Source organism: Xiphias gladius, chromosome 7 (assembly GCF_016859285.1).
Source record: "Xiphias gladius isolate SHS-SW01 ecotype Sanya breed wild chromosome 7, ASM1685928v1, whole genome shotgun sequence".
NCBI lineage: Eukaryota > Metazoa > Chordata > Actinopteri > Istiophoriformes > Xiphiidae > Xiphias > Xiphias gladius.
Genome location: NC_053406.1, coordinates 7,418,742 through 7,434,531, shown reverse-complemented (window position 1 = coordinate 7,434,531; position 15,790 = coordinate 7,418,742). Strand labels below are relative to the sequence as shown.

General features: G+C 39.3%; 1 protein-coding gene across 1 annotated transcript in view; it reads right to left on the bottom strand.

Moving 5' to 3' along the window:
• The window catches only part of ankrd13b (ankyrin repeat domain 13B), a 42,016-nt gene that overhangs the window by 23,847 nt on the left and 2,379 nt on the right, over nt 1–15,790 (bottom strand). The gene's annotated exons all lie outside the window — the stretch shown is intronic.

Below are 15,790 nucleotides of genomic sequence, written 5' to 3'. Positions count from 1 at the left end.
TAATTGATCTGTCACCACTCCAACATGGCTGGGTGCTGCATTCCTGTATCCCATTATTTCCTTGGCTGGGATGGAATGGGTTTAGCTAAACATAGGCAGCACTGAACCGCTTTTTGAACCAGGTCTCCATACCTAGTGCTTTTGTTATGTAGCCTTCTGTCTGCTAGTCTTTAAAACTTGGAACATACAGTTCGTCTGAGGTTCAGAGAAGGTTGCTAGTCTGAATCCTGCCAGGGAAATGTGAGCAGGTATAGTAAATAAGCAGCACTCTCCTCTACATGCTGTGTCAGCAAAGAATAAAACCTACAGCCTCTGTGTGACATGCATGTTTTTTCCTCTTCTGACCACGTGTAACTGTTTTAGTCTGAAAAGCACTGCTGAACGAAAAAAGCATAATTAATGCTTGAGACGTCACTTCAGCTTTCAGCTCAACTCTGTATTTAGAACCATGTCAACAAGACCTCATTTGACAGCCATATTACATTAGTGTTAATCTTTTATATCAATCATACCCTTGGTCTAATGCCCTGAATTAAAAATAATTATTGCAGTCGGCTTTTAAAACCCTTTCAGACATACCAAAAGATATTTCGAAGACAGCTACAGATCATTTTAGATGCTCAGAATACTAACGTATTGATGTCTCTGGCTTTTGGTGCATCTTTGAAACAAACAAATAAAGGGAAAAAGGGTGTTATTAAGCCATGCCAGGCCAAGTTTTTGAAAAATCGTGTGTGTGAAATTTTGAGCCCTGCAACATGTTTTTTCACGTCAAGAAATTGTTTGTCATCTTTGGAAGAACACTTGTTTGCTTTCTTGAGCAGTGTTTGATGAGTAGATGTCTGTAAGCTAAATATGTAGCTAGGGCCAGCATTTGAATCGGCCATTAGCTTAGCATAAAGACTGAAATCGTGGCGACAGCTATAAGGCTCATAAGGTACTTCTTTGAAATTAGAAAGCGTTACTGGATTGTAGGCATTATGCCAAGGGGAAAACGTCCACTCCAACAAATACATAGCATGCCATGTATCATCTGATTTATATACATCACAGATATGTGAGCCAAATAATGAAACAAGGTTGGAAAGAACTGGTTTATTGAAGGTCTTCACATGTATTTATAGGCATGCCAGTCCAGGTATGTTGAAAAAAATTACTGGATGAGTCACTGGTTATTGGCACCATCTGCCACCCATTCTGCAGTGTCATATAGACAGAGGAACGTGTCTTAATTGATCAGCAAGAATCAGTCGATGCAGCAAGTGTTGCCGTGTCAAACAGCAACGGTGCCCACATTACTTACAACCTGTTTATCACTACATGAGCTATGGAGCTGGTACACATAATGAGATGTCATCTCTCTTTACAAATCATTTGATTAAATCAGCTGCTAGCTATATTGCTCTGCATGAAACTGCACATCCCTCTCTCTGTCTATTCCCCAGGCTGGTCAATCCACCACTGTTTTGTTGCCTCTTTCTCTAGTGTGATCCTTCAAATTCAGCAACTTTTACAACACTGATCTCAGATCTACCATCCACTTAAACAGAGCTGCTGACAGCCACTTACCCAAGGTGTAGGCTGATCCAAGGTCAGTTCTGTCAATCAGTTGCAGGCTTGAATTCTAATTAAGAGGCATGGCTTAGAAACAGCATTATAATAAATACCTTAAGAAGAAGAAATGAGACCGTTTGGAGAACTCTGTGAGTGGTTTAGTTGTTTTTTTTCATAGTGTGTATATAATATCAGCACGAACAATTTATCAGAAATACTGTATAGTTGAGCAAGTGGATACTGGGGGGAAGGTCTGAGCACTTATTGATCCACATAAATCCTTATATCGAAGCAATGGACAGGGAGGAAATTCATTGAAGATTCATTTTTAAGCAAATGAGAATAGACCAAACAAAAAAAAGTGCAACTCAATAAGCAGAAGCTGTCCAGAATGTTCCCCGTGCTCAGAGTAAAATATCATAATAGAAATGAATGGCAGCTACTGTCGAACACAGGTTAACTATTACGCTCTGAAAAACAGAACACAGTCAGAAAGACTTGGCAGTTACATTATCAGTCAGCTACTGCAGCGTTGTGTTTCTCCTATGTGCAAGTGAAATGAGAAAAACCACACAAACACAGAGAAGGGTATGAATGCAAATACAGACACAAAGATACACATAAAAAGCCTCACACACACAAGAACTCTCAACTCTCTGGTTAACAACTCTCTGCTCTGCACAGCGCTTTCAAAAGCAGCCCTGAAGAGAAAGAGTAAGAGGCAGAGACAGACACAAATAATGTGGGTAGAGAAATTTCTATTGTAAGAAACTGCCTGTCAGCAACAACTGTAACATGTTACAAAGATGGAGAGAGAGGGAAAAAGAAAAGAGCGACAGACTGCTGTTGCAAATAACGGCTAAGGGAAACAGAGATACGGGGAGAGGTGAGGAAAGAGAACAGAAAGAGAAAGACATAAGGGAGGAGAGGGGAGCTGAAGGAGACAACAACATGGGGGTGTCCCTCAGGGGCCATGGAGGCTGGGGAACAGAGGTATGGAGTGTCATAGCAACGCAGGGGAAGAAAGCGAGCAGTCAGCTTTCTTTGTGTGCACTACATAGTGAACGGACTCCAGGTATAGGATGAAGTGCTGTGTGGGAATGTGTGTGCATGCAGAAAACGTGTTTAGGCAGCATAAATGAGAAGTCGCAGGAGGAATTTTTAACTCTAAAATAAGGTGTCCATCATTTAAATAACATGAGTCAGAGAGGTAAAACCTACGACTGAATATTAATAGTAAGCCTTGGAAAACGTTTCCCCCAAAATGGGTGTGGTATTTTGGAAAGAAAGCCTTCACATATGTCGTAAGCACTTGAAAGGTAGAAAAAAAGGGAGCAACAGAGAGACTTGAATAAGCTGATGGTAAAGAAGGATGAAGAGACAGAAGGGCCGGAAGAGAAAAAAGAGCCATTGGCTCTCCTTTCATTTTTGTCTTCTGATGGCACTTGTACTGTCTCACAGCTGTCACTTCATCCCATTGCTCCCCCTTTAAGTGGCTGCTTGTAATGTTGGTGATTATCAGTTAAAGCTTATTTTACAGCTGTACTCCATTTCAATTACTCTGAATACAAGAGCTGAGGGTGAGTGGTTGAAATGCGGCAAAAAGATACAAGGGGAGCTGGAGAGGAGAGGGGGAGAATGTTGAAAGAGGGATGCTAAGAAGGGTGAGGATAAACAGAAATACGTGGTGACGTGTGAGGAGACAGAAAGAGAGGGAGGGAAAGTCAAGAAAGGATGGCAGTGGGGTTATTGCAAAGTGAAAGAGAAAGTGGGAAGACAGGTTGGGGAGAGTACAGGATGCAGCCAGAAAACAGTATGTACACTATATAACACAGGAAGACAGGGTGACAACAGAATAATCCACTGAAGTGTAGCTTCAGTTCCCTTCTCCCCAACTTATGTAGCTCCTGTCTTAAAAAAAGCAAGAACAGGAGAATATATTACCTGCCTCCTTGGCTACATTTTTTCCTATAGCACTTCTCTGTGATGCATTATACCACTAGGCACACAGTGTTATTTACTACATCCATTTTCTTGGTCAATGCAAGTCAGTCCAAATAAGTATGACAAATTAAACCCTGAAATGTTATCGAGTGCACACCAGCTTCTTGATGTTTCACTGTTAGCCTTATTCTTTCTTTCTGACATTATTCAAAGTCAGAACTTGTTAAGTGAGAGCATCATAAACCTGCTTCCACACATATATTCTCACCAAGGAGTTTCTCAGCACCTTCACTGTCAGCCCTGGACTTTTTAATGCATTGCTCAAAGGCAAACAGATGTTTCAAGGCGCCAGGCATCTCCAATGTTGATTGATATTTTTAACTCAGCAACCTCTCCATCACCAGTTGTCCTTACTTATGATGGGTAACCAACACTGCAGTACGGCACATACCCCCCTTTCACATTTTCAAATCAACACGGGCCAGTATGTGAGAAATTTGCTGTGATGACACCTTGCAGCGCTATCAGAAAACAGTGACAGTCTCAAACAGCAGCCTCAGTGATTTGCTTCTGTTCATTTGGTCCAATTTGCATCAGAAGTAGCCGGGACAGGGAGAAATTGTATAAGGTGACAGACGGCAGTCGGAGGGAAAAGAGCATGTAGATACTTATAATTTACACTGTGAGCTCTAGATTAAATTCAAAACAGTACGAACTTTATTGATGGACAAAAGGAGGGGATGTGTGGGCAAGCAGCGGTTAATCGAGCATTACGATGTGCTTAATAGCAACACAGTAACATTAGCGGCACACACACACGCTTAACAATGACATAGCAGCACCACTTAAGTCCACTCAGAACTATGTCCTCCCTGCGCTACACAGTGACCTGCAGACATGCTGACATACTTACTCATTCACATGTGAGCAATATTCGGTTGAAAAATAAAGCATGCACTCAAACGCACACACACACACACACACACACACACACACATATTCACTCACACATACACATAAAGCGAGAACTAAATCATGATAAAGAACACTCTGAGTTCTCCTCTCCCATTAGCAAAACAGGAACTCTGGAGGAGATAGTTCTTTAGAGCTAATGGGCCATACACTCTCTCTTGCACACACATACACACACGGGGCAGTCTTATTAGCCTTGTTTGACTTGGCTCGGTAGTTACAGTAGGGACATTATGTCATCCACGTCGCTTGGCTCTCACTCTTCACTGGATAATGAAATCACAGCAGAGGGCATACTGTGGTCACATAAAGTCCCTCCATGGTGGAGGGCGTGACACATGGATGCTAACGCATTATGTGCGGTAGAACATTTCTGGCTAGATGAAGATTTTGAAAAATGTTCGGACAACAACTTTTACCAGTTACTGAAATATGAAACTGGCTAATTGGCTGAAGAATTGGTTTAATGTATTATAACAACTGAATTTTGGCAAAGTTTGATAACAGATGTTTCTTATCTTTACTACAGACAGAGTACATCTAGCAGAGCGCTAAATTAAATTCCTTTCCAAAGCAAACATGAATTTTATTTTTAACATTTTGATGTAAATTGAAGGATGTATTGAATTAATGACAATGTATCTGATAGGCCTTTTCCGCAGCAGACATTTTAACTTGCCATTGTAGGAAAAGCACAGGTGTTAATGGTTATAACTAATGACATTAACGATGGCTCTGTTCTATTCAAGTGTCCAAGTAATACATAACATTGTTACAGTGACCTACCATTTACAATGCCAGCTAAATGGATTTCAGGCATTATTGATTTTATTATTTACACCTCTGCTTTTCCTACTATAAAATGTCAACATGCCTTCAGCAAAAAAAAAGCCAAGTACGACGAAACTAAAAACCTTTTCTCCATTAGGACAAAACTCAATTTTGTTAAAATGGAAAAGAAGTATCTCATGACAATAAAAGTTTTCTCATTATAAGAAGAACACCTGTAACAGTAAAGTAAAGTATCTAATATTTCTAATTGTAAGCAGATAAAACCACACATTATTTCTGATCCTGGACAGTCATATACTCACACAGTATATAACTCATAGGTTTTTTAAGCTGAAGCTATCTTGTAAAATAAAATTCACAATTCACTGGAGAGTTAAAAGAATAGTTAAAACAGTTTGGGAAATTTTGCTTTCTTCCCAAGAATTAGATAAGAAGACTGATACCACTTTCATGCATGTTGCTAAATATACAGCCAGTAGCCAGTTAGCTTAGCTTAGCAAAAAGACTGGAAACAGAGGGAAACAGCTAGCCTGGTTCTGTTTCAAATAAATAAAATTCACCTACCAGTACCTCTCAAGCTCACTTATTAACATGTTATTTCTCGTTTGTTTAAACTACACTACAGCTGCATATTTACAATACAGACATGAGAGTGATATCAATCTTCTTATGTAACTCTTGGATAGAATGCGACTAAGCTTATTTCCCCAAATGCAAAATAATAATATAATCATAATCCATATCAGACGCCGTAATTATATAATAATTAAAATTGTGTTGTTGCTGCTACTGCAGAGATGGGGGAGTGTGGCCATTTCAATTAGCTAATCGACTTCCTTTTAGAACTAGCATCTAACATATTGCTTTTTCTACGGAATACAGATGACATTGTCATTAGTATGCAGAAACTGCAATGCAGTTTGTCCATTCTGTTGTTCAACCACAGAAAGAAAGCTACGTTATAATGTTGCATGATTTCCTCAGTGAGAGTCTGTACTCCTTGTGTGTATGTGTGTGTATATATATATATATATATATACATACATACATATATATATATATATACATACATACATACATACATACATATATATGTATGTGTGTGTCTTTGGGTGGGTGTGTGTGTTTGTGTATATATCTGTGGTATAGATAGATAGATAGATCTATAGATTGTTGCTGATCTGTGTAGTTCCTTGTAGTGAGATGAAAACTTTGAATTTTTAATGAGATGTAAGAATTTCTTTTTTTTAATCAGTGTGGCAGCTCTGCATGTGTTTGCATACAATTTGGACATAATGGAAGCACAGTATTCACATATTCCCTTTTTAGCCTCCATTTATCTTCTCCATTCTTATGTGCCTTCTTCCTTTATTACTCTAAAACTTCTTTAACACCTCCACCACTATTTTTTATTTGACTTTTTCTTACATATCTGTATTTCTGTCCTCTATTTTGCTTTTCTTTGTTACCATCACAATTTATTCTTTTGCACCATTAACTCTTTATTTCATCTCTGTCTCTGTGTTCCCTACCTCTTTCTCTTCTCTGTCTTTCCTTAGCCCATACCCAAGTCTTAAAATCAAACTCTATCCTAGTTATTCTCTCCTTCCATCCCTCCATTTCATAAAATCATTCCCATCTTGCCCTCCCTCAATAGTGAGCTTAGTGGAGGTTGCATTATTGATAGGCATCTCTATCTGAGGTATCTGCCCCCCCCGTCAGTGTATGCCTGGCCTGATGCAGCTTGGCAGGTACTTAGGCCGACATCAATCTTTCATGCAAACACGGTACACACACACACACACACACACACACACACACATATACACAATTGTGCATATACGTATACAGCAGCTTCCCCAAAATGTTTGTGCATTGGGCACACAGGAGCAGAGGTGGCGATGGGAGGGAGGAGTGTAAAAATAACTCCCCCCCCCCTTGCCTCTGTGATTCTCCATCCAGAGGAGACTTTGATAAACACTAGGCTGCCATGAAACTCATGATCCATTTTCATCATGACACTGCTTCAGAAATAAAAGAACAGCACAAAACCTGCATCACATATGATAGAGGGAACAAAACAAATGGTGATGATAACCCTGCAGAAGAATAACATAACCTCTTGCAACGTCTCATACTCATCTTAACGCAGCAAAGATTAATTTCCTCTTCTTTCCACTTAAAGGACTGTGAATTCGAGCAGTGGAAATAAGACCAAATATATCAAATCATCAATTGAAAATGCTGAACTACATTCCAGCATATTTAATGTTTCTCTGTTTCACTGTACTTTGTCTATTTACCATATCCCCAATCCCTACAGATAGATAGGCAGAGACACAGAAAGACACAGGCGGCAATAGAGAAAGCTCAAATGGATGCGATGATGATGGACCTGTCAGAATGGCAACAGCAGCAAAGAGAGAGCTTTCTGATGTTTATCTAAAGGTGCTGGCACCTGTTTGTTGCAGTGAGCTGACAGACCACACCAAAACACCAGGAAAGACATGCATGCAGGCCGACAGAGAGAGAGTGAGCACTTATTCTCACTCCTCACACTAATTAAGATGCAAGCACACTCACAGATGGAGAGAGCGAAATTTTTGTTTGAATGAAGCAAACAGTGAAAATGCTATAAAAGAGAATAATCACATAATGTAGCAGGCGTAACCTATTGGAATTAAACATCACAGTGTGTATGTGTGTGTCTGTGAGCATGTGAATTATGTAGCAATCTCAGATAAACCCAGTGGTCTGGAAAGAAATGGTTGGGCTCAGCCTGAGTGGATAATGAAATCATAGGGTAATTTTCTCTGTCGCATTTAGCATTTCAGTGCCGGAAGATGTGCAGGTCACATTAAACAGATATCACAATGTTTTAAATGTATTTGTTTGCATTATGTCATGTAAGGTATTTGAACTTGGCAAGCTGATAAACTCAAGTGCCTCAGTTATGCTAAAATGGGTTGCTAACATACTTAGCATTTCACCTTGAAACTGAGGGGAAAAGCAGCTGGACAAATCCATACATTTAGAAATGTCAGTGTATTGATTCAGGGTCATTTTCTACATCACATTTGAAAATATATAGACTTGCATAAGCACTATACACTGTAGCCCAGAGGTCTGGAGGTATTTAAAACATCTGTTTGCCTTCAAGTCCACCACCAAAAACTGTTACAATCTAACACAGACAATTTTATGCAACAATCTGAGAAAAAAAAGTATATTCATACATAAATTCAAATATGTACAGGTATGTAATTAATGATTAAAATACAAATGAATTAAGGTGTGAATAATTTTGGCATTTTAATAATATAAAATACTAACCATATATACATGGTCTTCTATTTGCCATTGCTATACTTATAGTGCAAGTTGTTTACAAAAATATAAAAGGACCATACTTAATCTTGGCTATTTTGAAGGGCTACACCTTTAGCTGCAGACAGCTGCCAAGAGCGCAACACACTGCAGCCTGGAAGAGTTGCAGTTACCAAACCACTTCTTCAGTGACAAAAAAACTCTAAACCTTTAGGATAAGGCAAATATCTATCCATTCATCTATCTGCTAGCTACTGGTCCTTTTCAAGGCATATAGGCAATTATAGCAGACTAGTAGTACTTTTACTAGGCAATAGCAGGGAGATCGCAATGGATCTTAGAGAATACATAGCAAATGACCAAAGGTGTGAACTGGGCGGAGAACTGACTGGTTAATTGCAAGCCTCACTTTAAGGCTTAACTCTCTTTTTCCACCCATGGTCCAATCTAGCACCAATATTACTTTAGACTGATGCACAACGGATGTCGCAAGCAGATAAAGTTGAGGAAAATCACCAACTAGACAGTTTTCTTTCCTGCATAAACTTTTTCAAAGGTGGCTTAGAAATATGAATTCCTAATAATTAAATCTGATTCAACAAGCAACCTGTTTCTAAATTCTGGATCACCAACCTCATCAGATAATGTTCCCCTATGTTTGCTATCAAATTGACCTCTACCGAAGTAATGGGATCTGACCCTTTAGACTCTTTATGATAACACGGCTCAGGAGCTGTTCAAGGTATTGACAATGTCCCAGGTTGAGGTCAGGACGTTTGCTGCCATGCTGTGCATAGCCTGGGTGATGTTGACCTCTTCTGAGATGCTGGGTGACCCACAAAACTGCATGGAAGAGTAAAACAGTGCATAAAACAAACAGTCAAATATGGTGGTTAAAATATTCCGATATAGGGATATTTTGCCTATTCTGAGGGCGGGCACTTTCACAGGATCAGTAAAACAGGAATCAAATGTATGATTTCCGAGGAAGAGCAAGGAGTGATGAACAGAATGATTTTGACTCCTGCATCTGCCATTGGTAATCGCATCCTGTCTGTTGCACGGGTCTTTACTTCTGGTTTCTAATCTCGTGTTTCCAATTCCCTATGTATCTGTTTTCCATTCCTCACCACCTTAATTTCTTTCTTACCATTTTTCTCCTGTATTTCATCACCACTAACCCTTTCCTTTGTACCTATTACTGCCAATCTGTGTCTCTGTCTCTTTCTCTGTCAAAAGCTTTCAGCAACTTAACTAATCTGACCCCAAGCCCCCATGGCATCTCCTTGTGGCTTTGCTGTGCTGCAATAAGGACTTGGGTTACATTACACTAAGAGAAAGAGGGTTGAGAGTGGGGTTGATTGATGGATGATTGGAGGTAAAGAATAGCAGATAAGGAAAACTTTATACAGTGGATGGATGTAATATGAGGAGAGAGGGGGAAGAAGGTTGAAAGGACAAGGGGAGCAGGGAAGAGGGAAGACACTTGCACTAGACAGGTGCAGGCAGATAGCAGATGGTTGGCGTAAAGATTCAGGCCTAGAGTGAAGGCAATGAACAGGAGAGCCTTAATTTATGGCTTGGTTCCCTCAAGCCAGCAACCTAGCATAAGATTTTATAATGCTGATTTAACATTAGCACCTTGCCGAAGGCATCATAATCAAGCCACGCACTGAAGGAAACAGAGAGAGCTGTGGTAAGACACAGAGACACAGAGAGGACAGAGAGCAGCAACAGAGAAAGAGAGAGCTTTGTGTCATTTCCTGCCTTTGTCATGAGATAGACCATTACTCCTTACATGGCCCTGTTCTTTTTCAATCACACTGTGCTTTTACGTCTCTGTGCAAACCCAGACGTATTCTGTTCATGGTCAATGTCTGTCATTATTTCCTCCCCACCTCCTCTCCTCTTTTCTTTGCTCTGTTTTCACTCTCGTCATCACCTTGTTTGTGCCCCCCACTCCTTGGTTCAGTCTATCAGTGAATGTTCCCTCCTTGCTCTTCCCATTTCACCTATCTTTACGTACCTGGCTGTCAGTTCTCTCCTTAACATCCACCTTGTTTTATGACTCTGGTGAAAACAGCTAAAAACTGATGAAATCTCATCCCCTCTTTTATCATCCACTGCTTGTTATTCTTCTTATTTCACTAGTCATCCCCATGTGCTTTCTCTGTGGTTAGCAGTGTATCTCTGGCATCTATTCAACCACTCCTCCTGTTACTATGTTCGGTTCCCTCTCTCTGGCTATGCATCGTAACATTGATATCCAATGTACCAATTATTTCACTGTAGCATGTTGTGGCAGCATTTCTGCTCCAATCACTCACTCGAACATGCAATCTGTTACATGCTGCTTATAGAACATTGGGCAAACACTGAGGCCTACAGAGAGTGCCACACTCCCATACCACAGTAAATACTTTCAGCCTCATCTCACGCCAACCTTCCACCGCGCTGTTGTGACGGAAGGAAAGAACAGTGCAATCAGAAACAGTGCCGGATATTTGATGCATGCACGTAGTGAAATGAAATGAGTCTCATCATTTCACCAAAGGGCAGGAGGCTTTATAAAGCTCAGATATGGTGATGGCTTTAAATTACCTTTATTTTACTGTGGCATAATGCAGAGCTCAGATATGTACTGTTCCTACACAGCTGAGCGAAACTGAATTCATCAGAGAACAAACATTATCATGCAATATCTGCACAACACTGCCTTTGTTACTTGGGCTGTAACAGCATGGCCATAATGTGATAACCTAATGCCTATCATGTGATATCATAGAAACTATCTCAATGCACTGTATTGTAATATATTGGTGCAACAAGGATTATGCATATGTCTCTCTAATATTCTTCTTCCTCTGCTCTGCTCCCCCTGTTTTTTCCGTCATGGCTGTTGCTCATAATAGGAATCTGCCTCTGTCTTTGCTCACTCTAGAATTGGATCATGAACTCACTTCAGTTTGACATGTGTTTATGTGGGTAGGATCTTTCTGTCGGCTATCCAATCCAAAAAAAACCCAGCAAAAACAACAACTTGATATTGTTATAATAAACAGTACTAGACAATCAAGGACTACATGAACTGGATTTAATGTGCCAGACCTGCCTCCTAATTTTGGCTTCACTCCTTCAGGGGCTTACTGCCTTACCTGCTGATAGAAGACTGTTTGTACTATAATCAGAAAATAATAGAGTAATGTTCAGTGTTTGTAAAAAGTAACGTTTAAATAATTACGACAAACCTTTGCCCATCATATGTAGACGAAAAACAGGTCAGCTTATGACTAAACTGACACATGTAAGGAATGAGGGATATGAAACCAATACACAATTCACCTCATCCTATATTTATTTTCAGTTGAACTGATATTTGCATAATTAGAATCCCCACCTTCACTGAACTTGCATGTTTTCTTTCATTTTTTTGGCCTATCTGGATATTGTCACTGCAGGTCAGTTAGAAATGTAGGTTGGTAGCCTTGATTTTCATGTTAGCAATAATCCAATTCTGAGCATCCAAATATAAGTCTAGGTCAATCCATGTGATCAGGCAGGCCAACTAGGGCTTGGACATACTTGGCAAGGTAATATTGGTGTCCTGATTTACTAGAGTCAGCAATTTAGAAGCACTAGAAAGATTTACATCTTACATTTAAATAACAGTTAACTTTGTTCTCATTCATGCAGCTTTCAACTTCCATCACTTGCTTGCAGCTAATAAAAAAATCCCTGGGCTGTTGAAATGTGTTGAACCGACCAGAGCCATGTTAGTGCCACAGTTATCCAGAAAGCATCCTGACACCTGTCACCAGCATCACACGTGTATGCGTGTGTTTTCATGTGTTTGTGACTGACAGAAGCTGGAGGTTGAAGCAAGTTGTATGTGTGCTGTCCTAGTTTAAGCAGCACTGCACATATAAAATAGGGCCTCAAGTTTATAATTTAAAGTATGTCATAAATTGAATGTCAAATGAGTTCTGGGATCTGATGCTAATGCAACGCTTATTTTATTAGTTTAGTAGCAGCTAATATATATTCATGTAGGGTGTAAAATGTTTGTCTATGCAAAAAAAAAAAAAAAAAAAAAAAACACTGGCTTATACAACACATGCAAAACCATGATGCTCACTTACATGTGCATACACCCACACACAAACACAAAGACAATAAGCAAGAGAGTAAGAGATCGAGAGGTAGTTTTTAGTTAGAGTTATAGAGGAGGTTGAGCAGGAGTTCTTCAACAATGACATGGGAACGTGAAAAGACAGAAATGAGGCTTTCGTTTCCTGCTTTATTTTACTACCTGTCTCTTCACAACTTGCTCTGATCTGCCATCAAACGGAGTGAGCTGATAACTGCGTTTTCAGGTTAGGAAAGTGAGATGGCATGAAAAGAGCAAGGGACAGTGGTTGTTGTGAAATATAGAAAGAGTCTTATTTTGTGCATTTCTGCCTCTTCTTTGCTCTCTACTTTGTAAGTGCTTAATTTTACAGTGTTAAACAGTTTTAAGCTATATTCCAGTAAAAAGTATGGCACCTATGAAATCCAATATCATCAAGAAGCCAGGGGATTCATTGAAATAGATGGTATAGGTTGGCATAGGTTTGAATTTTGCCTAGATTTAAGGACATGTTTCAGACAGGTTCTACTGTGTTAAACAACATTACAGAATATATCAGCATGACATTTGTTTGCCACGATAGTTGGTCGAGACTGCCGTGTAGATCTACATTGAGAATTATTATAAAAATATGTCCTTATCGAGCACAAGTAAAAGGGAAGTGATTAATTCACCATTACTATGGATAAGCATCAAATCTTTTTTGACTCTGAACACCTTGGTACTTGAGATGCTCAACAGATTTTTGTTTGTTCTCATACAATATAGGAAAAAGAACTACAAGGCAGTCTTTTTGGCGTAGTTTATAAAAACAGCAATACGATATGATATGATATGAAGGTCCTCTGTTCAATAGCACAGCCAGAAGAGCAATCATAAAATATTTATAGATACAAGAATGACTATGGCGTTGACAGGACTAATTTATTGAGTCTATCAGTGTAAAACAAACACAGACAAAAGTTTCAGTTTACAGAACTTGATGTGAAATTTACTTAAAGTTTGCCTAAAGTCCATGTCAATAATTAATATTATATTAACACCTTAGATTGCAGCCCACAAATTACAATTTAATTTTGTTGTACATTTGAGGTACTGAAAACAATAGAGTATTAATAACTGCTAAGAAGAGAGGTCAACAATTCTGCATAAAGGCAGATGTAGAAATAAATTAAACTTTTTTTTTAATTACCAAGAACAGCACCTAAATAACCATGGATTAGCGGGATATCATTACTGGATAAAAAGATGGGGAGTGTATAATTATGTATAAAGGCCTTTTCTATAAAATAGTTATTTATACATGCTTTGAAAGTTATGATATACTTACAAAAAAATGCTACTATAGAGGTGTAGTTTTCATGTTGAAAAATAAGGTAAAAATGTTTATTAAACCCAAAGATGCCCTATAGTAGATACAGATATACAGGACTCAAAGCATAGACTGTTGTTATGAGAAAGAAAATGCCTGAAAAACTGTTGACTGGATACCTCAACCTCGACACATGTCCAACTATTAATTTTCACATTATGAATTTTTTTCACCATGGGAGTTCATTCTTAGAGAAGTTGGTTGTGCCAGAAAAAGTGACACTAACATAGATATATCATCCAAGAAGAGGAAGAACTTCTTTTGGCATATATGCTGTGGGCCAGTTTCATAAAAGGGCGCCACCTTGGAACTCAGGATCCAAATGTAGTAATAGGCCACACCCATCGTTATGGGTGTATGCTGCATCTTCATACAATGCAGCAAAGTAACCTGTGTGCGAGACCAAGCTGACAGATGGTCCAGTAAAACACTGAAGATGAGCTGAGGCAGTTAGGAACTTGGTCGCTAGTGTTAAAGACATCCTGTAATTAGCTAAAGTGTTGGGTCTGTTTAGGATTTTGTCCAGTTGGTGGTCCTGGACGAAATGTCAGGAGACCATCAAGGTCGTTATAGGATTCACCTCCGAGGGACCACGACTGTCTGCTTCGTACCAAATTTCATGGCAATTCATTCAATGGTTGTCAAGAAACTAGTTAATGGCCAAGCAGCTTGTGTAGCCACTGGTTAAAGATGGATCTTTGTGAGGAGTCTACATTGAACCTATACATTTAATATTGAATTCTAAACCAAAGAACCAGGGCGAGGTCATCTGTTCTTTTGATTGTAGTGATGAGCCAGAAGGGTATGAAAACGGGTATTCAACAATGGCAAAGCTACAAGGGTTTGAAAAGGATTTGTTGGCTCCTCTGCCTCTGGAGCATTCATGGTTCATTTCCAGCTCCACTTTCTATGAAATAGAGTACGTTACCTCCGGCCGTGACTTGAACACCAGAGATCTTAGTTGGTTCTTAGAGCCTCTTCACTGTGAGGTGTGATCAGTTGAGAATTATGGTCAAGGGGTTAAATGGTAAATGACCCTACCACACTCCCTTACTGTAAATGTATAGATTGTGTTGAACCAATTGCCCTTGGGAGAATTACTGACCATTTTGGTGTAAAAAGAAGGCTTCTTTGGTTATGATTGTATAACTACAAGAAAGTAAGGGCGTGCATGTACAAGCAAGTGTGCATAAATATGCGTGGGCAAGTGTGTGTACATGTGTGTGGAACTGTGATGTTTTGAGACCACTGCATGATGCATACACTCAAAAATCTGTTTAGTTGCTTCCCTGCAGAGCGTCTCTTATATAATGGCAAAGTGCTTCAGTACAATTGCAAAAAAGAAAAAAAAAAGAAAAAAAACACTGAATTCACAAGCATACGTGCTCTTGCATAGTCACTCTCTTTCTTACACACACAATAGTGTAATTCTTATCATATTATCGAGTCCATCACCCTAAGCTGAAGTACTCCAATTTTACCAGTGGGTGAAAATAATTGTCCATGCTTTTGATTATGACAAACATCTCCTCTGGAAACCTAATACAATACCTTAATGGTTCCATTACTGTATTTACTGTGGTGGTTAGCAACTGTTCACCCACATGCTTAGCATCTGCTTTGTCTTACCCACTCACAAATGGTTTAGGTGCAGGTGGGAAGGTGGAGAGCCTACAGTTTTGAGTATATCACGCAATAGTGCT